Source organism: Panulirus ornatus, chromosome 6, assembly GCF_036320965.1.
Source record: "Panulirus ornatus isolate Po-2019 chromosome 6, ASM3632096v1, whole genome shotgun sequence".
Taxonomy (NCBI): Eukaryota; Metazoa; Arthropoda; class Malacostraca; order Decapoda; family Palinuridae; genus Panulirus; species Panulirus ornatus.
Window position 1 is genome coordinate 34,741,846 of NC_092229.1, and position 26,628 is coordinate 34,768,473.

At 39.0% G+C, this 26,628-nt stretch overlaps 1 long non-coding RNA gene across 1 annotated transcript in view; it reads right to left on the reverse strand.

Annotated features, from left to right (window-relative positions):
• Nucleotides 1–26,628, reverse strand: part of LOC139749155 (uncharacterized) — a 118,554-nt gene that overhangs the window by 85,336 nt on the left and 6,590 nt on the right. Inside the window, exons 2-3 of the long non-coding RNA XR_011712892.1 lie at nucleotides 15,101–15,222; nucleotides 14,617–14,659 (exon numbers count right to left, since the gene is read on the reverse strand). This is a non-coding gene — a long non-coding RNA (uncharacterized lncRNA). The remainder of the gene's footprint in view (nucleotides 1–14,616; nucleotides 14,660–15,100; nucleotides 15,223–26,628) is intronic.

The following is a 26,628-nucleotide window of genomic DNA, read 5'->3' on the forward strand; positions in this document are numbered from 1 at the left end:
ACTCTATCATATGCCTTCTCCAGATCCATAAATGCTACATACAAATCCATTTGCTTTTCTAAGTATTTCTCACATACATTCTTCAAAGCAAACACCTGATCCACACATCCTCTACCACTTCTGAAACCGCACTGCTCTTCCCCAATCTGATGCTCTGTACATGCCTTCACCCTCTCAATCAATACCCTCCCATATAATTTACCAGGAATACTCAACAAACTTATACCTCTGTAATTTGAGCACTCACTCTTATCCCCTTTGCCTTTGTACAATGGCACTATGCACGCATTCCGCCAATCCTCAGGCACCTCACCATGAGTCATACATACATTAAATAACCTTACCAACCAGTCAACAATACAGTCACCCCCTTTTTTAATAAATTCCACTGCAATACCATCCAAACCTGCTGCCTTGCCGGCTTTCATCTTCCGCAAAGCTTTTACTACCTCTTCTCTGTTTACCAAATCATTTTCCCTAACCCTCTCACTTTGCACACCACCTCGACCAAAACACCCTATATCTGCCACTCTGTCATCAGACACATTCAACAAACCTTCAAAATACTCATTCCATCTCCTTCTCACATCACCACTACTTGTTATCACCTCCCCATTTACGTCCCTTCACTGAAGTTCCCATTTGCTCCCTTGTCTTACGCACCCTATTTACCTCCTTCCAGAACATCTTTTTATTCTCCCTAAAATTTACTGATAGTCTCTCACCCCAACTCTCATTTGCCCTTTTTTTCACCTCTTGCACCTTTCTCTTGACCTCCTGTCTCTTTCTTTTATACTTCTCCCACTCAATTGCATTTTTTCCCTGCAAAAATCGTCCAAATGCCTCTCTCTTCTCTTTCACTAATACTCTTACTTCTTCATCCCACCACTCACTACCCTTTCTAAACAGCCCACCTCCCACTCTTCTCATGCCACAAGCATCTTTTGCGCAATCCATCACTGATTCCCTAAATACATCCCATTCCTCCCCCACTCCCCTTACTTCCATTGTTCTCACCTTTTTCCATTCTGTACACAGTCTCTCCTGGTACTTCCCCACACAGGTCTCCTTCCCAAGCTCACTTACTCTCACCACCTTCTTCACCCCAACATTCACTCCTCTTTTCTGAAAACCCATACTAATCTTCACCTTAGCCTCCACAAGATAATGATCAGACATCCCTCCAGTTGCACCTCTCAGCACATTAACATCCAAAAGTCTCTCTTTCGCACGCCTGTCAATTAACACGTAATCCAATAACGCTCTCTGGCCATCTCTCCTGCTTACATAAGTATACTTATGTATATCTCGCTTTTTAAACCAGGTATTCCCTATCATCAGTCCTTTTTCAGCACATAAATCTACAAGCTCTTCACCATTTCCATTTACAACACTGAACACCCCATGCATACCAATTATTCCCTCAACTGCCACATTACTCACCTTTGCATTCAAATCACCCATCACTATAACCCGGTCTCGTGCATCAAAACCGCTAACACACTCATTCAGCTGCTCCCAAAACACTTGCCTCTCATGATCTTTCTTCTCATGCCCAGGTGCATATGCACCAATAATCACCCACCTCTCTCCATCAACTTTCAATTTTACCCATATTAATCGAGAATTTACTTTCTTACATTCTATCACATACTCCCACAACTCCTGTTTCAGGAGTATTGCTACTCCTTCCCTTGCTCTTGTCCTCTCACTAACCCCTGACTTTACTCCCCAGACATTTCCAAACCACTCTTCCCCTTTCCCCTTGAGCTTCGTTTCACTCAGAGCCAGAACATCCAGGTTCCTTTCCTCAAACATACTACCTATCTCTCCTTTTTTCACATCTTGGTTACATCCACACACATTTAGGCACCCCACTCTGAGCCTTCGAGGAGGATGATCACTCCCCGCTTGACTCCTTCTTCTGTTTCCCATTTTAGAAAGTTAATACAAGGAGGGGAGGATTTCTGGCCCCCCGCTCCCGTCCCCTCTAGTCGCTTTCTACGACACGCGAGGAATACGTGGGAAGTATTCTTTCACCCCTATCCCCAGGGATAATATACATATATATATACATACACACACACACACACACACACACACATACGCACATACACACACACACACACACATACATATATATACATATGAAAAATGTAAGAAACAATTTAGAAAACAAACTTTTAGCTTGAAATGAATGAAAAAATGAATGTCACATAATGGTTCAACCTCTGGCTATGGAAAAGGAAATGTACAATTTATTCACACAAACGTCAATAGCAGTTCTCATCAATTTCACCACTGTATCAATATATATATATATATATATATATATATATATATATATATATATATATATATATATATATATATATATATATATATATATATATATATATATGTATATATATATATATGTATATATATATATATATATATATATATATATATATATATATATATATATATATATATATATATATATATATATATATATATATATATATATATATATATATATATATATATATATATATATATATATATATATATATATATATATATATATATATATATATATATATATATATATATATATATATATATATATATATATATATATATATATATATATATATATATATATATATATATATATATATATATATATATATATATATATATATATATATATATATATATATATATATATATATATATATATATATATATATATATATATATATATATATATATGTATCTGGCAGCGGATGGAACCATGGAGGCGGAAGTGGATCATAGGGTGGGGGGGGGGGCGAAAATTCTGGGAGCCTTGAAGAATGTGTGGAAGTCGAGAACATTATCTCGGAAAGCAAAAATGGGTATGTTTGAAGGAATAGTGGTTCCAACAATGTTGTATGGTTGCGGGGCGTGGGCTATGGATAGAGTGGTGCGCAGGAGGATGGATGTGCTGGAAATGAGATGTTTGAGGACAATGTGTGGTGTGAGGTGGTTTGATCGAGTAAGTAACGTAAGGGTAAGAGAGATGTGTGGAAATAAAAAGAGCGTGGTTGAGAGAGCAGAAGAGGGTGTTTTGAAATGGTTTGGTCACATGGAGAGAATGAGTGAGGAAAGATTGACCAAGAGGATATATGTGTCGGAGGTGGAGGGAACGAGGAGAAGAGGGAGACCAAATTGGAGGTGGAAAGATGGAGTGAAAAGATTTTGTGTGATCGGAGCCTGAACATGCAGGAGGGTGAAAGGAGGGCAAGGAATAGAGTGAATTGGAGCGATGTGGTATACCGGGGTTGACTTGCTGTCAGTGGATTGAATCAGGGCATGTGAAGCGTCTGGGGTAAACCATGGAAAGCTGTGTAGGTATGTATATTTGCGTGTGTGGACGTATGTATATACATGTGTATGGGGGTGGGTTGGGCCATTTCTTTCGTCTGTTTCCTTGCGCTACCTCGCAAACGCGGGAGACAGCGACAAAGCAAAAAAAAAAAAAAAATATATATATATATATATATATATATATATATATATATATATATATATATATATATATATATATATATATATATATTTAATTTTCCAAAAGAAGGAACAGAGAAGGGGGCCAGGTGAGGATTATTCCCTCAAAGGCCCAGTGATTGTCACAATCACATGTTTACCAAATGGCGTCCTAGCCTCGTCTCTTAGGTTGTATATCAACTGACTGTTATATTCATCTCTTGTGTCTCCCCTGATGATGTGATAATTACACGAAAGTGCACTTGGGATCTTTTTTGTGTTTCATTTTTCCCGTGGACTCATAGGAATATCTTGATCACGTGCAAAATTGTGATCCTTTCCAATATATATATATATATATATATATATATATATATATATATATATATATATATATATATATATATATATATATATATATATATATATATATATATATATATATATATATATATATATATATATATATATACAAATATGTATATATATATATATATATATATATATATATATATATATATATATATATATATATATATATATATATATATATATATATATATATATATATATATATATATATATATATATATATATATATATATATACATATATGCGTAAATATATGTATGTATATTCCTATGAATGTATAAATTCATGAGGATAGGGGAGAAAGAATACTTCCTACGTATTCCCTGAGTGTTGTAGAAGTCGACTAAAAGGGGAGGGAGCGGGTGGCTGGATATCCTCCTCTCTCGTTTTTTTTTTTTAATTTTCCTAAAGGAGGAATAGAGAAGGGGACCAGGTGAGGATATTCCCTCAAAAGCCCAGTCCTCTGTTGTTAACGCTTCCTCGCTAACGCGGGAAATGGCGAATAGTATGAAAGAAAGAAAGAAATATTCCTATGAGTCCACGGGGAAAGTGAAGCACGATAAGGTTCCAAGTGCACTCTCGTGTAATAATCACATCATCTGGGGAGATACAAGAAAGAAATATAAGTCAGCTGATATACAACGAAGAGACGTAACTAGTACGGTATTTGTTAAACACGTGATTGTCCAAGACATGCAAATTTTATCAGTAATAAGCTATCCAATTTGTATAGACCTTTACCAATATTATGATTATAAATCTTTTTGTATCTAATGATAGAAGCTTCAATGATATTTCTCGTGGTAATGGATTTAGTTGATAACTGAGGTGCCATTCCTCCAATAAATACAATGATCGTAGTTTTAACGTGTTTAGAAAAGGCATTTGATTCTTGTCCTGTTCTTATACTATATTTATATTGCGTAAGTCTAACAGAAAGATCCTTACCAGTCTGCTCAACATAAAAGTTATCACAATTTTCACATTGCACTTTATAGATGCATCCCGGAGAATTTTCTAGTAAGTTTCTGATTAAGATATTCTTTATGTTATCATTGTTGTTGAAGGCAACATTTACATGAAAGGATTTGAGCAACATGTGAAGTAAAGTAAAATCGTTATTAAAAGGGGGAACTAAAAGATTCTTGGTGTCAATGGGAGGTTTGGGTTCAACTCTATAAAATGATTTCTTTGCTAACTTAAGGAATTTATCAATAAAAGACCAAAGGTACTTAGACCCAATAGAATATATCTTCTCAAACTCATCATCAATAAACTCTGCATTGCAAATACGTAATGCCCAAAAGAACATAGATTGAAATGATGATAATCTAACTCTATTATGTTGAGATGAGTAAGGGTGTATATATGAGCATACATTGTTAGGATTTCTGTATATGCTAAACTTAAACTTGTTTCCTTGACTGTGGATTATGCAGTCTGAAAATGGTAACTTGCCATTATTTTCATTTCCTACAGAAAAGTCTATGGAAGGTACTTAATTGTTAAGTAAGGGGAAAAATGTTTGTAAATTTTCATTTGTTGACGAAACACAAAGAACAACATCTACATACCTAAAGTAAATTCCATTAAAAGGTAAGATATCGATTAATAATTTTGTTTCAAAGAATTCCATATGAAGATTACTTAATACAGGTGAAAGAGGGTTACCCATTGCCATACCAAATTTTTGAGCGTAATATTCTCCATTGAATTGAAATACACAGTATTCTATACACCATTTTATTTCAGTTCAATGAACAAAATATTGGACTATAGCTATAATAGATTAAGAAGTGAACGCTATAGGCTATAAATGAAGCTGAATTATAGGTTGAACCATCTCACTGAAAACAGTGACTGGACGGAGAACATAAAACCTTCTCTCGTGGTAAACCTGTCCAATAAACAACTAGGGATTCCTTGTGGGATTCAGACTATCGATTAAGTTTTGTGTGCTCTTACAGGGAAGCCAGCTGTCTTGATGTCACAATGTTTTTTTGCAATTTAGAGAAGTACAGCAAATTACCAAATGATGAAATTAATATCTGTAAGGGTTTAGTATATGCCATTTTGTCAAAACCAGTGAATCCTAATTGCCCTAAAAGATTTGTAAGAACTATTAACAGTTTAAATATAGACAAAGATATAGAATTAAGGGGAAACAGAAGGAGTCACGCGGAGAGAGCTCATCCTCCTCGAAGGCTCAGATTGGGGTGTCGAAATGTGTGTGGATGTAACAAAGATTAGAAAAAAGGAGAGATAGGTAGTATGTTTGAGGAAAGGAACCTGGATGTTTTGGCTCTGAGCGAAACGAAGCTCAGGAGTAAAGGGGAAGAGTGGTTTGGGAATGTCTTGGGAGTAAAGTCAGGGGTTAGTAGGAGGACAAGAGCAAGGGAAAGAGTAGCATTACTCCTAAAACAGGAGTGGTGGGAGTATGTGACAGTGTGTAAGAAAGTAAACTCTAGATTCATATGGGTAAAACTGAAAGTTGATGGAGAGAGAAAGGTGATTATTGGTGTATATGCACCTGGGCATGAGAAGAAAAATCATGAGAGGCAAGTGTTTTGGGAGCAGCTGAGAGAGCGTGTTAGTAGTTTTGATGCATGAGGCCGGGTTATAGTGATGGGTGATTTGAATGCAAAGGTGAGTAGTGTGGCAGTTGAGGGACTAATTGGTGTACATGGGGTGTTCAGTGTTGTAAATGGAAATGGTGAAGAGCTTGTAGATTTTTGTGCTGAAAAAGGACTGGTGATTAGAAATACCTGGTTTAAACTAGAGAGATATACATAAGTATAAGTATGTAAGTAGGAGAGATGGCCATAGAGCGTTATTGGATTACGTATTAATTGATAGGCGCGCGAAAGAGAGACTTTTGGATGTTAATGTGCTGAGAGGTGCAACTGGAGGGATGCCTGATCATTATCTTGTGGAGGCAAAAGTGAAGATTTATAGAGGTTTTCAGAAAAGAGGAGAGAACTTTGGGTTGAAAAGAGTGGTGAGAGTAAGTGAGCTTGGGAAGGAGACTTGTGTGAGGAAGTACCAGGAGAGACTGAGTACAGAATGAAAAAAAGGTGAGAACAAAGGACGCACGGGGAATGGGGGAGGAATGGGATGTATTTAAGGAAGCAGTGATGGCTTGCGCAAAAGATGCTTGTGGCATGAGAAGTGTGGGAGGTGGGCAGATTAGAGAGGGTAGTGAGTGGTGGGATGAAGTAAGAGTAGTATTGAAAGAGAAGAGAGAGGCATTTGGACGATGTTTGCAGGGAAATAATGCAAATGAGTGGGAGATGTATAAACGAAAGAGGCAGGAGCTCAAGAGAAAGGTGCAAAAGGGGAAAAACAGGGCAAATGAGAGTTGGGGTGAGAGAGTATCATTAAATTTTAGGGAGAATAAAACGATGTTTTGGAAGAAGGTAAATAAATTGCGTAAGACGAGGTAACAAGTAGGAACTTCAGTGAAGGGGGCTAATTGGGAGGTGATAACAAGTAGTGGTGATGTGAGAAGGAGATGGAGTGACTATTTTGAAGGTTTGTTGAATGTGTTTGATGATAGAGTGACAGATATAGGGTGTTTTGGTCGAGGTGGTGTGCAAAGTGACAAGGTTAGGGAAAATGATGTGGTAAACAGAGAAGCGGTAGTAAAAGCTTTGCGGAAGATGAAAGCCGGCATGGCAGCGGGTTTGGATCGTTTTGCAGTGGAATCTATTAAGAAAGGGGGTGACCGTATTGTTGACTGGTTGGTAAGGTTATTTAATGTATGTATGATTCATGATGAGGTGCTTGAGGATAGGATGGGATGCTTGCATAGTGCCATTGTACATAGGCAGTGGGATAAAAGTGAGTGCTCAAATTACAGAGGTATAAGGTTGTTGAGTATTCCAAGGAAATTGTATGGAAAGGTATTGACTGAGAGTGTGAAGGCATGTACAGAGCATCAGATTGGGGAAGACCAGTGTGGTTTCAGATGTGGTAGAGGATGTGTGGATCAGGTGTTTGCCTTGAAGAATGTATGTGGCAAATACTTAGAAAAGCAAATGTATTTGTATCTAGTATTTATGGATCTAGAGAAGGCATATGATAGAGTTGATAGAGATGCTCTGTTGAAGGTATTAAGAATATATGGTGTGTGAGGCAAGTTGTTGGAGGCAGTGAAAAGTTTTTATCGCGGATGTAAGGCATGTGTACGTGTAGGAAGAGAGGAAAGTGATTGGTTCTCAGTGAATATAGGTTTGCGGCAGGGGTGTTTGATGTCTCCATGGTTGTTTAATTTGTTTGTGGATGGGATTTTTAGGGAGGTGAATGCATGAATTTTGGAAAGAGAGGCAAATACGTAGTATGTTGTGGATGAGAGAGCTTGGGAAGTGAGTCAGTTGTTGTTCGCTGATGATACAGAGATGGTGGCTGATTCATGTGAGAAACTGCAGAAGCTGGTGACTGAGTAAATGTGAATAAGAACAAGGTTATTAGGTACAGTATGGTTGAGGGTCAAGTCAGTTGGGAGGTACGTTAGAATGGAGAAAAACTGGAGGAAGTGAAGTGTTTTAGATATTTGGGAGTAGATTTGGCAGCGGATGGAACCATGGACGCGGAAGTGAATCATAGGGTGGGGGAGAGGGCAAAAATTCTGAGAGCATTGAAGAATGTGTCGAAGTCAAGAGCATTATCTCGGAAAGCAAAAGTGGGTATGTTTGAAGGAATAGTGGTTCCAACAATGTTATCTGGTTACGAGGCGTGGGCTATGGATAGAGTTGTGCGGAGGAGGGTGGATGTGCTGGAAATGAGATGTTTGAGGACAATATGTGGAGTGAGGTGGTTCGATCGAATAAGTAATAATAGGGCCAGAGAAATGTGTAGTGATAAAAAGAGTGTGGGTGAGAGAGCAGGGGAGGGTGTTTTGAAATTGTTTGGTCACATAGAGAGAATGAGTAATCAAAGATTGGCAAAGAGGATATAAGTGTCGGAGGTGGAGGGAACGAGGAGAAGTGGGAGACCAAATTGGAATTGGAAAGATGGAATGAAAATGATTTTGAATGATTGGTGCCTGAAGATGCAGGAGGGTAATAGGCGTGCAAGGAATAGAGTGAATTGGAACGATTTGGTATACCGGGGTCGACGTGCTATTAATGGTTTGAACCAGGGCATATGAAGCGTCTGGGGTAAACCATGGAAAGTTCTGTGGGGCCTGGATGTGGAAAGGAAGCTGTGGTTTAGGTGCATTATTACATGACAGCTAGAGACTGATTGTGAACGAATGTGGCCTTTGTTGTCTTTTATTAGCGCTACCTTGGACACATGAGGGGGGAGGGGGTTGTTATTTCATGTGTTGCGAGGTGGCGATGGGAATGAATAAAGGCAGATAGTATGAATTATGTACAAGTGTTTATATGTATTTGTCTGTATGTATATATATGTATACGTTGAGATGTATAGGTATGTAGACTTGCGTGTGTGGACGTGTATGTATATACACATGTGTATGTGGGTGGGTTGGGCCATTCTTTCGTCTGCTTCCTTGCGCTACCTCGCTAACGCGGGAGACAACGACAAAGCAAAATAGTAATAAAAAAAATGGTTAAACGTTAACACTGATGTAATTATGGACAAAAGTAATTATTTATCTAAAAATGAATGATCTTTTTAATGATGACACAACATATTTCAAACTCAGTAAAAATACCCTGGAAGCAGTTAATTCCCATTCCAATAAAGAAATGAAGCTGTTGTTGAAAGGCAATAATTCTCTTATCAAAAGTTTATCATCTTTGTCCCCTGCATTACTATATATGTATGGACTTATGAAAACACATAAACAAAATTCTCCAACAAGACCTTTAGTGAGTTCAGTAGGCTCCATCACATAAAATTGTCAAAATGGTTAGTTTCTTTATCAAGCCCTTTTGTGGATAAGATATCAAATTCAAATATGAACAATGTAGATTTAGTTCACAAGCTCAACATTATCAATGTTAATTTTGATTTCAAACTTGTTAGCTTTGATGTTTCCTCACTGGTCACAAAAGTTCCAGTTGATGACCTTTTAGAATATTCATTTGATGTTTTGGATGATATTCATTTGCCTATTTCAAAGTCTGTTTTCACTGAACTTATAAAATTGTATATAAAAGACTGTATTTCAGTTCAATGGAGAATACTATACTCAAAAATTCTGTATGACAATTGGTAACCCAGTCTTACCTCTACTAAGTAATCTCTATATGGAATTCTTTGAAACAGAACTACGAAAGGTTATCTTACCTTCTAATGCAGTTTCGTTTAGTTATGTAGATGATGTTCTTTGTGTTTGGCCAATAAATTTAATTTTACACACATTTCTCCCCTTATTTAACAACTTAGTACCTTCCATCAAATTTACTGTAAAAAATGAAAAAAAATGGTATGTTACCATTTTTAGATTGCATGATCCATAGGCAAGGAAGCAAGTTTAAGTTTAGCATATACAGAAAACCTACCAATGTATGTTCATATATCCATTGTTACTCATCTCAACATGATAGAGTTGAATTATCATCATTCTAATCTATATTCCTCAGGGCATTACGTATTTGCACTCCAGAGTTTATATGATGTGTTTGAGAAGATATATTCTATTGGATCTAAGTTAAAGTACCCTTGATCTTCATTAATAAATCCCTGAAGTTAGCAAAGAAATCATTCTATAGAGTTGAACCCAATCCTCCCATTGACACCAAGAATATTCTAGTTCCCCTTTTGATAACAATTTTACTTTACTTCGCATGTTGCTTAAATCCTTTAATGTAAATGTTGCCTTCAGCCACAATAATACTATAAAGAATATCTTAATCAGGAACTCACCAAAAAATTCTGGATACATCTATGAAGTGCCATGTGGAAATTACGATAAATTTCATGTTGTCAGACTGGTAAGGATCTTTCCGTTACACTTAAGCAACACAAATATAGTATAAGAACAGGAAAAGAATCAAATGCCTTATTCAATCACGTTAAAAACTACGATCATTGTATTGACTGGAGTAGTACCATCTCAGTTATTGATTCTTACTCCAGTACCACGAGAAATATCACTGAATCATTATTAGCAATTTCATAAAGAATTATAACCTTAATATTAGTGAAGGTCTATACAAATTCGATAACTTTATTGTTGATAAAATTTGTGAACAATTCCCCCTCTTGGCCACATAATAAATTTATGATACACTCGTTGTCTGTCTTGGACAATCACGTGTTTACCAAATGGCGTCCGAGCAACGTCTCTTCGTTTTATATCAGCTGACTTATAATTCTTTCTCGTATCTCCAGAGATGATGAGATTATTACACGAAAGTATACTTGGGAAATTATCATGTTCCCCGTGGACTGAAAAAGGAATATACTTGATCACGCGCAAAATTGTGTTCCTTACCAATATATATATATATATATATATATATATATATATATATATATATATATATATATATATATATATATATATATATATATATATATATATATATAAATATATATATATATATATATATATATATATATATATATATATATATATATATATACATATATATATATATATATATATATATATATATATATATATATGTATATATATATATATATATATATATATATATATATATATATATATATATATATATATATATATATATATATATATATATATATATATATATATTTATTATCATAATGCTTAACTGCAGTACCGCGGTAGCTATGTAGCGCAGGAAACAGTTGAGAAATGACCGAACCCACCTATGTACAATTGTACACACATAAACGCTCACGCGCGCACATATCCATACATATACCTCTCAATGCATAATTACATACATACATACATATATACATACATACACAGACATATTCATATATACATATGTATATATCCATATTTGCTGCCTATACCATTCCCGGGGCCACCCCGACACACACGTAATAGCATCCACCTCTTCCCACCATCAAAAATGCCACATTCGTTCACACACACACACACTCACACGCAAACACACACACACACACACACACACACACACACACACACACACACACACACACACACACACACACATATATATTGGAAAGGATCACAACTTTGCGCGTGATCAAGATATTCATATGAATCCACGGGGAAAATGAAACACAAAAAGGTCCCAAGTGCACTTTCGTGTAATAATCACATCATCAGGGGAGACACAAGAGAGAGATATAACAGTCAGTTGATATACATCGAAGAAACGAAGCTAGGCTTTGTTTAATTTGTTTATGGATGGGGTTGTTAGGGAGGTGAATGCAAGAGTTTTGGAAAGAGGGGCAAGTATGAAGTCTGTTGTGGATGAGAGAGCTTGGGAAGTGAGTCAGTTGTTGTTCGCTGATGATACAGCGCTGGTGGCTGATTCATGTGAGAAACTGCAGAAGCTGGTGACTGAGTTTGGCAAAGTGTGTGAAAGAAGAAAGTTAAGAGAAAATGTGAATAAGAGCAAGGTTATTAGGTACAGTAGGGTTGAGGGACAAGTCAATTGGGATGTAAGTTTGAATGGAGAAAAACTGGAGGAAGTAAAGTATTTTAGATATCTGGGAGTGGATCTGGCAGCGGATGGAACCATGGAAGCGGAAGTGAATCATCGGGTGGGGGAGGGGGCGAAAGTCCTGGGAGCCTTGAAGAATGTGTGGAAGTCGAGAACATTTTCTCGGAAAGCAAAAAGGGGTATGTTTGAAGAAATAGTGGTTCCAACAATGTTGTATGGTTGCGAGGCGTGGGCTATGGATAGAGTTGTGCGCAGGAGGGTGGATGTACTGGAAATGAGATGTTTGAGAACAATGTGTGGTGTGAGGTGGTTTGATCGAGTAAGTAATGTAAGGGTAAGAGAGATGTGTGGAAATAAAAAGAGCGTGGTTGAGAGAGCAGAAGAGGGTGTTTTGAAATGGTTTGGGCACATGGAGAGAATGAGTGAGGAAAGATTGACCAAGAGGATATATGTGTCGGAGGTGGAGGGAACGAGGAGAAGTGGGAGACCAAATTGGAGGTGGAAAGATGGAGTGAAAAAGACTTTGAGTGATCGGGGCCTGAACATGCAGGAGGGTGAAAGGCGGGCAAGGAATAGAGTGAATTGGATCGATGTGGTATACCGGGGTTGACGTGCTGTCAGTGGATTGAATCAGGGCATGTGAAGCGTCTGGGGTAAACCATGGAAAGTTGTGTGGGGCCTGGATGTGGAAAGGGAGCTGTGGTTTCGGGCATTATTGCATGATAGCTAGAGACTGAGTGTGAACGAATGGGGCCTTTGTTGTCTTTTCCTAGCGCTACCTCGCACACATGAGGGGGGAGAGGGATGGTATTCCATGTGTTGCGAGGTGGCGATGGGAATGAATAAAGGCAGACAGTGTGAATTGTGTGCACGGGTATATATGTATGTGTCTGTGTGTGTATATATATATGTGTACATTGAGATGTATAGGTATGTATATTTGCGTGTGTGGACGTGTATGTATATACATGTGTATGGAGGTGGGTTGGGCCATTTCTTCCGTCTGTTTCCTTGCGCTACCTCATAAACGCGGGAGACAGCGACAAAGCAAAATAAATAAATAAATATATATATATATATATATATATATATATATATATATATATATATATATATATATATATATATATATATATATATATATATTATCCCTGGGGTTAGGGGAGAAAGAATACTTCCCACGTATTCCCTGCGTGTCGTAGAAGGCGACTAAAAGGGGAGGGAGCGGGTGGCTGGAAATCCTCCCCTCTCGTTTTTTTTTTTAATTTTCCAAAAGAAGGAACAGAGAAGGGGGCCAGGTGAGGATATTCCCTCTAAGGCCCAGTCCTCTGTTCTTAATGCTACCTCGCTAATGCGGGAAATGGCGAATAGTATGAAAAGAAAAAAAAAAAAATATATATATATATATATATATATATATATATATATATATATATATATATATAGGGAGCGGGGGGCTGGAAATCCTCCCCTCTCATTTTTTTTTTTTTTTTTTTTTTTTTTTTAAATTTTCCAAAAGAAGGAACAGAGAAGGGGGCCAGGTGAGGATATTCCCTCAGAGGCCCAGTCCTCTGTTCTTAACGCTACCTTGCTAATGCGGGAAATGGCGAATAGTTTGAAAGAAAAGAAAAGATATATATATATATATATATATATATATATATATATATATATATATATATATATATATCTTCTTTCTTTTATATATATATATATATATACACACGTTGAGATGTATAGGTATGTATATGTGCGTGTGTGGACGTGTATGTATATACACGTGTATGTAGGTTTGGTTGGTCCATTCTTTCGTCTGTTACCTTGCGCTACCTCGCTAACGCGGGAGACAGCGACAAAGTATAACAAATAATTAGATAATGAGAGAGAGAGAGAGAGAGAGAGAGAGAGAGAGAGAGAGAGAGAGAGAGAGAGAGAGAGAGAGAGAGAGAGAGAGAGAGAGAGAGAGAGACAAATTGCATAGCACACATTTGATAAAGCTATTCATTATTTTTGTTATTACCCAGTGGATCCGATGAAATACCGAAAGAAAGAAAAGAGAAAAAGTCAGAAAAACTGGATATTTCTTAGCTTCATCAGGAACTGACATTGATTTATTCAAAAGTGTCTACAGCATGTACTGTAGTAGCATAAGCCGAGAAAAACCAAACAGCTTGCATGTACATACTACTATCCTGCGTTTGCCGCACATCCTCGGATTTCTTTCCCTCCTGTAGGTAAATACCAGAAAAGCTTTTGTAGTAGTCCTGTCTAGTTAACCTTTGGGTATATTCATAGTGTCTCAATATATTTGCATGCTGTACCTTGACAGTTTTCAACCCCAGGTACACAGAAGTTATACCAACATATTGAGTAAGACCTTATAAGCCATACATGTTTATCATGTATTAGTGTGCAGGAAACATGTATAATATATAAGGATATACACAGTGGACAAATATGTGTTTAACGCAGATGTGAAAAATGAAAATACGTAAGAAAATATGCAATATGTGTGTACAGTGCATACCAGTATGTACTGTGACCGTTATTTGTGCATGATTGTATTCGGGGTGTAAGTACATTGTACAATATACTGTGCAGGAGTAGAGCGTGGAAAAGTATATAGTGGATGTGTGTGGTACATGACAACATGTTGTTGCAGGACTCACGGAAAAGTGGATGCCGATGGCCAGTAACAAGAGGGTTGTGAACATATACATGGAAGACATGGTTCCCATCACCACTGCTGCTGCTGCTGCTCCTGTTGTTGATGATGATGATGATGTTGCCGCTGCAAGGGAGAGTGAAACACAAGACTTATGTTTAGTCAGTGTTATACAACATTCATAGGTGTTCATCGTCACCCAACAAGGGGAGTGGAGAATATATATTGCTTTGAACGTTTTCAAAGGCATGATTTTCTTTGTAGTTATGTAGTACTAGTAAATGCATCATGTACGTTTGTAAATGGTTACTTAAATCCCATGTGGGAGAATAGAAATCAACATATGTAACTTTATTCTATCTTACAAGGTTAAACCAAATATCAAATAAAAGTATTTATTTATTTATTCTTTTTGCTTTGTAGCTGTCTCCCGCGTTAGCGAGGTAGCGCAAGGAAATAGACGAAAGAATGGCCCAACCCGCCCACATACACATGTATATACATACACGTCCACACGCAAATATACATACCTATACATCTCAATGTACACATATATATACACACACAGACATATACATATATATATATGCACATAATTCATACTGTCTGCCTTTATTTGTTAGCATCGCCACCTCGCCACACATGGAATAACAACCCCCTCCCCCCTCATGTGTGCGGGGCACCGCTAGGGAAGACACCAAAGGCCCCATTCGTTCACACTCAGTCTCTAGCTGTCATTAATAATGCACCGAAACCACAGTTCTCTTTCCACATCCAGGCCCCACAGAACTTTCCATGGTTTACCCCATACGCTTCACATGCCCTAGTTCAATCCATTGACACAACGTCGACCCCGGTATACCACATCGTTCCAATTCACTCTAATCCTTGCACGCCTCTCACCCTCCTGCATGTTCAGGCCCCGATCACTCAAAATCTTTTTCACTCCATCTTTCCACCTCCAGTTTGGTCTCCCACTTCTCCTCGTTCCCTCCACCTCTGACACATATATTCTCTTGGTCAATCTTTCCTCAATCATTCTCTCCATGTGACCAAACCATTTCAAAACACCCTAGTCTGCTCTTTCAACCACACTCTTTTTATTTCCACACATCTCTCTCACCCTTACATTACTTACTCGATCAAACCACCTCACACCACATATTGTCCTCAAACATCTCATTTCCAACACATCCACCCTCATGCGCACAACTCTATCCATAGCCCACGCCTCGCAACCATACAACATTCTTGGAACCACTATTCCTTCAAACATACCCATTTTAGCTTTCCGAGATAATGTTCTCGACTTCCACACATTCTTCAAGGCTCCCAGAATTTATACCCCTCCGCCACCCTATGATTCACTTCCGCTTCCATGGTTCCATCCACTGCCAGACCCACTCCCAGATATCTAAAACACTTTACTTCCTCCAGTTTTTCTCCATTCATACTTACATCCCAAATGACTTGACCCTCAACCCTACTGTACCTAATAACCTTGCTCTTATTCACATTTACTCTTAACTTTCTTCTTTCACACACTTTACCAAACTCAGTCACTAGCTTCTGCAGTTTCTTACATGAATCAGCCACCAGCGTTGTATCATCAGCGAACAACAACTGACTCACTTCCTAAGCTCTCTCATCCATTACAGACTGCATACTTGCCCCTCTTTCCAAAACTCTTGCATTCACCTCCCTAACAACCCCATCCACAAACAAATTAAACAACCATGGAGACATCACACACCCCTGCCGCAAACCTACATTCACTGAGAACCAATCACTTTCCTCCCTTCCTACACGTACACATGCCTTACATCCTCGATAAAAACTTTTCACTGCTTCTAACAACTTGCCTCCCACACCATATATTCTTAAAACTTGCCACAGAACATCTCTATCAAATCTATCATATGCCTTCTCCAGATCCATAAATGCTACATACAAATCCATTTGTTTTTCTAAGTATTTCTCACATACATTCTTCAAAGCAAACACTTGATCCACACATCCTCTACAACTTCTGAAACCACACTGCTCTTCTCCAATCTGATGCTCTGTACACGCCTTCACCCTCTCAATCAATACCCTCCCATATAATTTACCAGGAATACTCAACAAACTTATACCTCTGTATTTTGAGCACTCACTCCTATCCCCTTTCCCTTTGTACAATGGCACCAGGCAAGCATTCCGCCAATCCTCAGGTACCTCACCATGAATCATACATGCATTAAATAACCTTACCAATCAGTCAACAATACAGTCACCCACTTTTTTAATAAATTCCACTGCAATACCATACAAACCTGCTGCTTTGCCGGCTTTCATCTTCCATAAGGCTTTTACTACCTCTTCTCTATTTACCAAATCATTTTCCCAACCCTCTCACTTTGCACACCACCTCGACCAAAACACCCTATACCTGCCACTGTATCATCAAGCACATTCAACAAACCTTCAAAATACTCACTCCATCTACTTCTCACATCACCACTACTTCTTATCACCTCCCTATTAGCCCCCTTCACTGAAGTCCCCATTTGCTCCCTTGTCTTACGCACTTTATTTACCTCCTTCCAAAACATCTTTTTATTCTCCCTGAAATTTAATGATACTCTCTCACACCAACTATCATTTGCACTCTTTTTCACCTCTTGCACCTTTCTCTTGACCTCCTGCCTCTTTCTTTTATACCTCTCCCACTCATTTGCATTTTTGCCCTGCAAAAATCGTTCAAATGCCTCTCTCTTCTCTTTCACTAATAATCTTACTTCTTCATCCCACCATTCACTACCTTTTCTAATCAACCCACCTCCCACGCTTCTCATGCCACAAGCATCTTTTGCGCAAGCCATCACTGCTTCCCTAAATACATCCCATTCCTCCCCCACTCCCCTTACCTCCTTTGTTCTCACCTTTTTCCATTCTCTACTCCGTCTCTCCTCGTACTTCCTCACACAAGTCTCCTTCCTAAGCTCACTTACTCTCACCACTCTTTTCACCCCAACATTCTGTCTTCTTTTCTGAAAACCCCCACAAATCTTCACCTTCGCCTCCACAAGATAATGATCAGACATCACTCCAGTTGCACCTCTCAGCACATTAAAATCCAAAAGTCTCTCTTTCGTGCATCTATCAATTAACACGTAATCCAATAACGCTCTCTGGTCATCTCTCCTACTTACATACGTATACTTATGTATATCTCGCTTTTTAAACCAGGTATTCCCAATCACCAGTCCTTTTTCAGCACATAAATCTACAAACTCTTCACCATTTCCATTTACAACACTGAACACTCCATGTACACCAATTATTCCCTCAACTGCCACATTAATCACTTTTGCATTCAAATCACTCATCACTATAACCCGGTCTTGTGCATCAAAACCACTAACACACTCATTCAGCTGCTCCCAAAACACTTGCCTCTCATGATCTTTCTTATCAGGAAAAGGTGCATATGCACCAATAATCACCCATCTTTCTCCATCAACTTCAGTTTTACCTATTTCAATCTAGAATTTACTTTCTCACACTCTATCACATACTCCCACAACTCCTGATTCAGGAGTAGTGCTACTCCTTCCCTTGCTCTTGTCCTCTCACTAACCCCTGACTTTACTCCCAAGACATTCCCAAACCACTCTTCCCCTTTACCCTTTAGCTTCGTTTCACTCAGAGCCAAAACATCCAGGTTCCTTTCCTCAAACATACTACCTATATCTCCTTTTTTCTCATCTTGGTTACATCCACACACATTTAGACACCCCAATCTGAACCTTCGAGGAGGATGAGCACTCCTCGCGTGACTCCTTCTTCTGTTTCCCCTTTTAGAAAGTTAAAATACAATGAGGGGAGGGTTTCTGGCCCCCCGCTCCCGTCCCCTTTATTCGCCTTCTGCGACACGTGAGGAATGCGTGGGAAGTATTCTTTCTCCCCTATCCCCAGGGATTGTATGGCAATATTTTGAAAATCTTAGACCTCTAGATTTTCTTGCAGTGATCACTATGCGCCAGCCCTGCCTGTTAGGAAAATGGCCGAAGTAGTGGATAGAAGCAATAGGTAAGAACATATACGCATAATTATTAGTTAGACACATTGGATAGAAGCAGGAAACAGAGGCCCTAGATAGATGTAGTCATTGGGAACATTTTGTCAGGAGCTGTGCAAATACTGTGTTACACTTCCCTCTGCCACTGGCCTGTTAAGGGTGAGGCACTAAAGGTTAAAAAGCGTCATTGGAGTTCTTTAAGTATGGAGAATCTGTTGACATGGACACCCCTTTGAGGGAGTTCAGATTGGAACATGCGTCATATATATATATATATATATATATATATATATATATATATATATATATATATATATATATATATATATATATATATATATATATATATATATATATATATATATATATATATATATATATATATATATATATATATATATATATATATATATATATATTCATATATATATATATATATATATATATATATATATATATATATATATATATATATATTTTTCTTTCTTTCATACTATTCGCCATTTCCCGCATTAGCGAGGTAGCGTTAAGAACAGAGGACTAGGCCTTTGAGGGAATATCCTCACCTGGCCCCCTTCTCTGTTCATTCTTTGGAAAAAAAAAAAAAAAAAAAACGAGAGGGGAGGATTACCAGCCACCCGCTCCCTCCCCTTTTAGTCGCCTTCTACGACACGCAGGGAATACGTGGGAAGTATTCTTTCTCCCCTATCCCCAGGGATATATATATACATATATATATATATATATATATATATATATATATATATATATATATATATATATATATATATATATATATATATATATATATATATATATCGAGAGATTTTTTTTTTTTTTTTTTGCTTTGTCGCTGTCTCCCGCGTTTGCGAAGTAGCGCAAGGAAACAGACGAAAGAAATGGCCTAACCCACCCCAATACACATGTATATATATACGTCCACACACGCAAATATACATACCTACACAGCTTTCCATGGTTTACCCCAGACGCTTCACATGCCCTGATTCAATCCACTGACAGCACGTCAACCCCGGTATACCACATCGCTCCAATTCACTCTATTCCTTGCCCTCCTTTCACCCTCCTGCATGTTCAGGCCCCGATCACACAAAATCTTTTTCACTCCATCTTTCCACCTCCAATTTGGTCTCCCTCTTCTCCTCGTTCCCTCCACCTCCGACACATATATCCTCTTGGTCAATCTTTCCTCATTCATTCTCTCCATGTGCCCAAACCATTTCAAAACACCCTCTTCTGCTCTCTCAACCACGCTCTTTTTATTTCCACACATCTCTCTTACCCTTACGTTACTTATTCGATCAAACCACCTCACACCACACATTGTCCTCAAACATCTCATCTCCAGCACATCCATCCTCCTGCGCACCACTCTATCCATAGCCCACGCCTCGCAACCATACAACATTGTTGGAACCACTATTCCTCCAAACATACCCATTTTTGCTTTCCGAGACAATGTTCTCGACTTCCACACATTCTTCAAGGCTCCCAGAATTTTCGCCCCCTCCCCCACCCTATGATCCACTGCCGCTTCCATGGTTCCATGCGCTGCCAGATCCACTCCCAGATATCTAAAACACTTCACCTCCTCCAGTTTTTCTCTATTCAAACTCACCTCCCAATTGACTTGACCCTCAACCCTACTGTACCTAATAACCTTGCTCTTATTCACATTTACTCTTAACTTTCTTCTTTCACACATATGTATATATATTATCTCTGGGGAGAGGGGAGAAAGAATGCTTCCCACGTATTCCCAGCGTGTCGGAGAAGGCGACTAAAATGGGAGGGAGCGGGGGGCTGGAAATCCTCCCTTCTCGCTTTTTTTTTTTTTTAATTTTCCAAAAGAGGGAACACAGAAGGGGGCCAGGTGAGGATATTCTCAAAGTCCCAGACCTCTGTTCTCAACGCTACCTCGATAATGTGGGAAATAGCGAATAGTATGAAAGAAAGAATATTTATATTTTTTATTTATTTTGCTTTGTCGCTGTCTCCCGCGTTTGCGAGGTAGCGCAAGGAAACAGACGAAAGAAATGGCCCAACCCACCCCCATACACAATGTATATATATACATGTCCACACACGCAAATATACATACCTATACATCTCAATGTACACATATATATACACACAGACACATACATATATACCCAGGCACACAATTCACACTGTCTGCCTTTATTCATTTCCATCGCCACCTCGCCACACATAAAATACCATCCCCCTCCCCCTCATGTGTGCGAGGTAGCACTAGGAAAAGACAACAAAGGCCCCATTCGTTCACACTCAGTCTCTAGCTGTCATGCGATAATGCCCGAAACCACAGCTCCCTTTCCACATCCAGGCCCCACACAACTTTCCATGGTTTATCCCAGACGCTTCACATGCCCTGATTCAATCCACTGACAGCACGTCGACCCCGGTATACCACATCGATCCAATTCACCCTCCTGCATGTTCAGGCCCGGATCACACAAAATCTTTCTCACTCCATCTTTCCACCTCCAATTTGGTCTCCCACTTCTCCTCGTTCCCTCCACCTCCGACACATATATCCTCTTGGTCAATCTTTCCTCACTCATTCTCTCCATGTGCCCAAACCATTTCAAAACACCCTCTTCTGCTCTCTCAACCATGCTCTATTTATTTCCACACATCTCTCTTACCCTAACATTACTTACCCGATCAAACCACCTCACACCACATATTTTCCTCAAACATCTCATTTCCAGCACATTCACCCTCCTGCGCACAACTCTATCCATAGCCCACGCCTCGCAACCATACAACATTGTTGGAACCACTATTCCTTCAAACATACCCATTTTTGCTTTCCGAGATAATGTTCTCGACTTCCACACATTCTTCAAGGCTCCCAGAATTTTCGCCCCCTCCCCCACCCTATGATCCACTTCCGCTTCAATGGTTCCATCCGCTGCCAGATCCACTCCCAGATATCTAAAACACTTTACTTCCTCCAGTTTTTCTCCATTCAAACTTACCTCCCAATTGACTTGACCCTCAACCCTACTGTACCTAATAACATTGCTCTTATTCAAATTTACTCTTAACTTTCTTCTTTCACACACTTTACCAAACTCAGTCACCAGCTTCTGCAGTTTCTCACATGAATCAGCCACCAGCGCTGTATCATCAGCGAACAACAACTGACTCACTTCCTAAGCTCTCTCATCCCCAACAGAATTCATACTTACCACTCTTTCCAAAACTCTTGCATTCACCTCTCTAACAAACCCATCCATAAACAAATTAAACAACCATGGAGACATCACACACCCCTGCCGCAAACCTACATTCACTGAGAACCAATCACTTTCATCTCTTCCTACACGTGCACATGCCTTACATCCTCGATAAAAACTTTTCACTGCTTCTAACAACTTGCCTCCCACACCATATATTCTTAATACCTTCCACAGAGCATCTCTATCAACTCTATCATATGCCTTCTCCAGATCCATAAATGCTACATAGAAATCCATTTGCTTTTCTAAGTATTTCTCACATACATTCTTCAAAGCAAACACCTGATCCACATATCCTCTACCACTTCTGAAACCACACTGCTCTTCCCCAATCTGTGTATATATATATATATATATATATATATATATATATATATATATATATATATATATATATATATATATATATATATATATATATATATATATATATATATATATATATATATATATATATATATATATATATATACATATATATACACACACAGACACATACATATACACCCATACACACAATTCACACTATCTGCCCCCACTCACTCCCATCGCCACCCCGTCACACATGGAACATCATCCCCCACACCCCCCATGCGTGCGGGGCAGCGCTAGGAAAAGACAACAAAGACCCATTCGCTCACACTCAGTCTCCAGCTGTCATGCAATAATGCCCGAAACCACAGCTCCCCCTCCACATCCAGGCCCCACACAGCTTTCCATGGTCTACCCCAGACGCTTCACATGCCCTGATTTAATCCACTGACAGTACGCCAACCCCGTTATACCACATCGATCCAATTCACTCTGTTCCTTGCCAGCCTTTCAACCTCCTGCATATATGTAGGATATATATATAGGATTTATGAATCTGGAGAAGGCATATGATAGAGTTGATAGAGATGCTCTGTGGAAGGTATTAAGAATATATGGTGTGGAGGCAAGTTGTTAGAAGCAGTGAAAAGTTTTTATCGAGGATGTAAGGTATGTGTACGTGTAGGAAGAGATGAAAGTGATTGGTTCTCAGTGAATGTAGGTTTGCGGCAGGGGTGTGTGATGTCTCCATGGTTGTTTAATTTGTTTATGGGTGGGGTTGTTAGGGAGGTGAATGCAAGAGTTTTGGAAAGAGGGGCAAGTATGAAGTCTGTTGTGGATGAGAGAGCTTGGGAAGTGAGTCAGTTGCTGTTCGCTGATGATACAGCGTTGGTGGCTGATTCATGTGAGAAACTGCAGAAGCTGGTGACTGAGTTTGGTAAAGTGTGTGAAAGAAGAAAGTTAAGAGTAAATGTGAATAAGAGCAAGGTTATTAGGTACAGTAGCGTTGAGGGTCAAGTCAATTGGGAGTTAAGTTTGAACGGAGAAAAACTGGAGGAAGCAAAGTGTTTTAGATATATGGGAGTGGATCTGGCAGCGGATGGAACCATGGAAGCGGAAGTGGATCATAGGGTGTGGGAGGGGGCGAAAATTCTGGGAGCCTTGAAGAATGTGTGGAAGTCGAGAACATTATCTCGGAAAGCAAAAATGGGTATGATTGAAGGAATAGTGGATCCAACAATGTTGTATGGTTGCGAGGCGTGGGCTATGGATAGAGTTGTGCGCAGGAGGATGGATGTGCTGGAAATGAGATGTTTGAGGACAATGTGTGGTGTGAGGTAGTTTGATCGAGTAAGTAACGTAAGGGTAAGAGTGATGTGTGGAAATAAAAAGAGCGTGGTTGAGAGAGCAGAAGAGGGTGTTTTGAAATGGCTTGGGCACATGGAGAGAATGAGTGAGAAAAGATTGACCAAGAGGATATATATGTCAGAGGTGGAGGGAACGAGGAGAAGTGGAAGACCAAATTGGAGGTGGAAAGATGGAGTGAAAAAGATTTTGTGTGGTCGGGGCCTGAACATGCAGGAGGTTGAAAGGCGGGCAAGGAATAGAGTGCATTGGATCGATGTGGTATACCGCGGTTGACGTGCTGTCAGTGGATTGAATCAGGGCATGTGAAGCGACTGGGGTAAAACATGGAAAGCTGTGTAGGTATGTATATTTGCGTGTGTGGACGTATGTATATACATGTGTATTGGGGTGGGTTGGGCCATTTCTTTCGTCTGTTTCGTTGCGCTACCTCGCAAACGCGGGAAACAGCGATAAAGCAAAAAGAAAAAAATATATATAAACATATATATTTATATATATATATATATATATATATATATATATATATATATATATATATATATATATATATATATATATATATATATATATATATATATATGCTCATCCTCCTCGAAGGCTCAGAGTGGGGTGCCTAAATGTGTGTGGATGTAACCAAGATGTGAAAAAAGGAGAGATAGGTAGTATGTTTGAGGAAAGGAACCTGGATGTTTTGGCTCTGAGTGAAACGAAGCTCAAGGGTAAAGGGGAAGAGTGGTTTGGGAATGTCTGGGGAGTAAAGTCAGGGGTTAGTGAGAGGACAAGAGCAAGGGAAGGAGTAGCAATACTCCTGAAACAGGAGTTGTGGGAGTATGTGATAGAATGTAAGAAAGTAAATTCTCGATTAATATGGGTAAAACTGAAAGTTGATGGAGAGAGGTGGGTGATTATTGGTGCATATGCACCTGGGCATGAGAAGAAAGATCATGAGAGGCAAGTTTTTTGGGAGCAGCTGAATGAGTGTGTTAGTGGTTTTGATGCACGAGACCGGGTTATAGTGATGGGTGATTTGAATGCAAAGGTGAGTAATGTGGCAGTTGAGGGAATAATTGGTATACATGGGGTGTTCAGTGTTGTAAATGGAAATGGTGAAGAGCTTGTAGATTTATGTGCTGAAAAAGGACTGATGATTGGGAATACCTGGTTTAAAAAGCGAGATATACATAAGTATACTTATGTAAGTAGGAGAGATGGCCAGAGAGCGTTATTGGATTACGTGTTAATTGACAGGCGTGCGAAAGAGAGACTTTTGGATGTTAATGTGCTGAGAGGTGCAACTGGAGGGATGTCTGATCATTATCTTGTGGAGGCAAAGGTGATGATTTGTATGGGTTTTCAGAAAAGAAGAGTGAATGTTGGGGTGAAGAGGGTGGTGAGAGTAAGTGAGCTTGGGAAGGAGACCTGTGTGAGGAAGTACCAGGAGAGACTGAGTACAGAATGGAAAAAGGTGAGAACAATGGAAGTAAGGGGAGTGGGGGAGGAATGGGATGTATTTAGGGAATCAGTGATGGATTGCGCAAAAGATGCCTGTGGCATGAGAAGAGTGGGAGGTGGGTTGATTAGAAAGGGTAGTGAGTGGTGGGATGAAGAAGTAAGAGTATTAGTGAAAGAGAAGAGAGATGCATTTGGACGATTTTTGCAGGGAAAAAATGCAATTGAGTGGGAGATGTATAAAAGAAAGAGACAGGAGGTCAAGAGAAAGGTGCAAGAGCTGAAAAAAAAAGGGCAAATGAGAGTTGGGGTGAGAGAGTATCATTAAATTTTAGGGAGAATAAAAAGATGTTCTGGAAGGAGGTAAATAAAGTGCGTAAGACAAGGGAGCAAATGGGAACTTCAGTGAAGGGCGCAAATGGGGAGGTGATAACAAGTAGTGGTGATGTGAGAAGAAGATGGAGTGAGTATTTTGAAGGTTTGTTGAATGTGTTTGATGATAGAGTGGCAGATATAGGATGTTTTGGTCGAGGTGGTGTGCAAAGTGAGAGGGTTAGGGAAAATGATTTGGTAAACAGAGAAGAGGTAGTGAAAGCTTTGCGGAAGATGAAAGCCGGCAAGGCAGCAGGTTTGGATGGTATTGCAGTGGAATTTATTAAAAAAGGGGGTGACTATATTGTTGACTGGTTGGTAAGGTTATCTAATGTATGTATGACTCATGGTGAGGTGCCTGAGGATTGGCGGAATGCGTGCATAGTGCCATTGTACAAAGGCAAAGGGGATAAGAGTGAGTGCTCAAATTACAGAGGTATAAGTTTGTTGAGTATTCCTGGTAAAGTATATGGGAGGGTATTGATTGAGAGGGTGAAGGCATGTACAGAGCATCAGATTGGGGAAGAGCAGTGTGGTTTCAGAAGTGATAGAGGATGTGTGGATCAGGTGTTTGCTTTGAAGAATGTATGTGAGAAATACTTAGAAAAGCAAATGGATTTGTATGTAGCATTTATGGATCTGGAGAAGGCATATGATAGAGTTGATAGAGATGCTCTG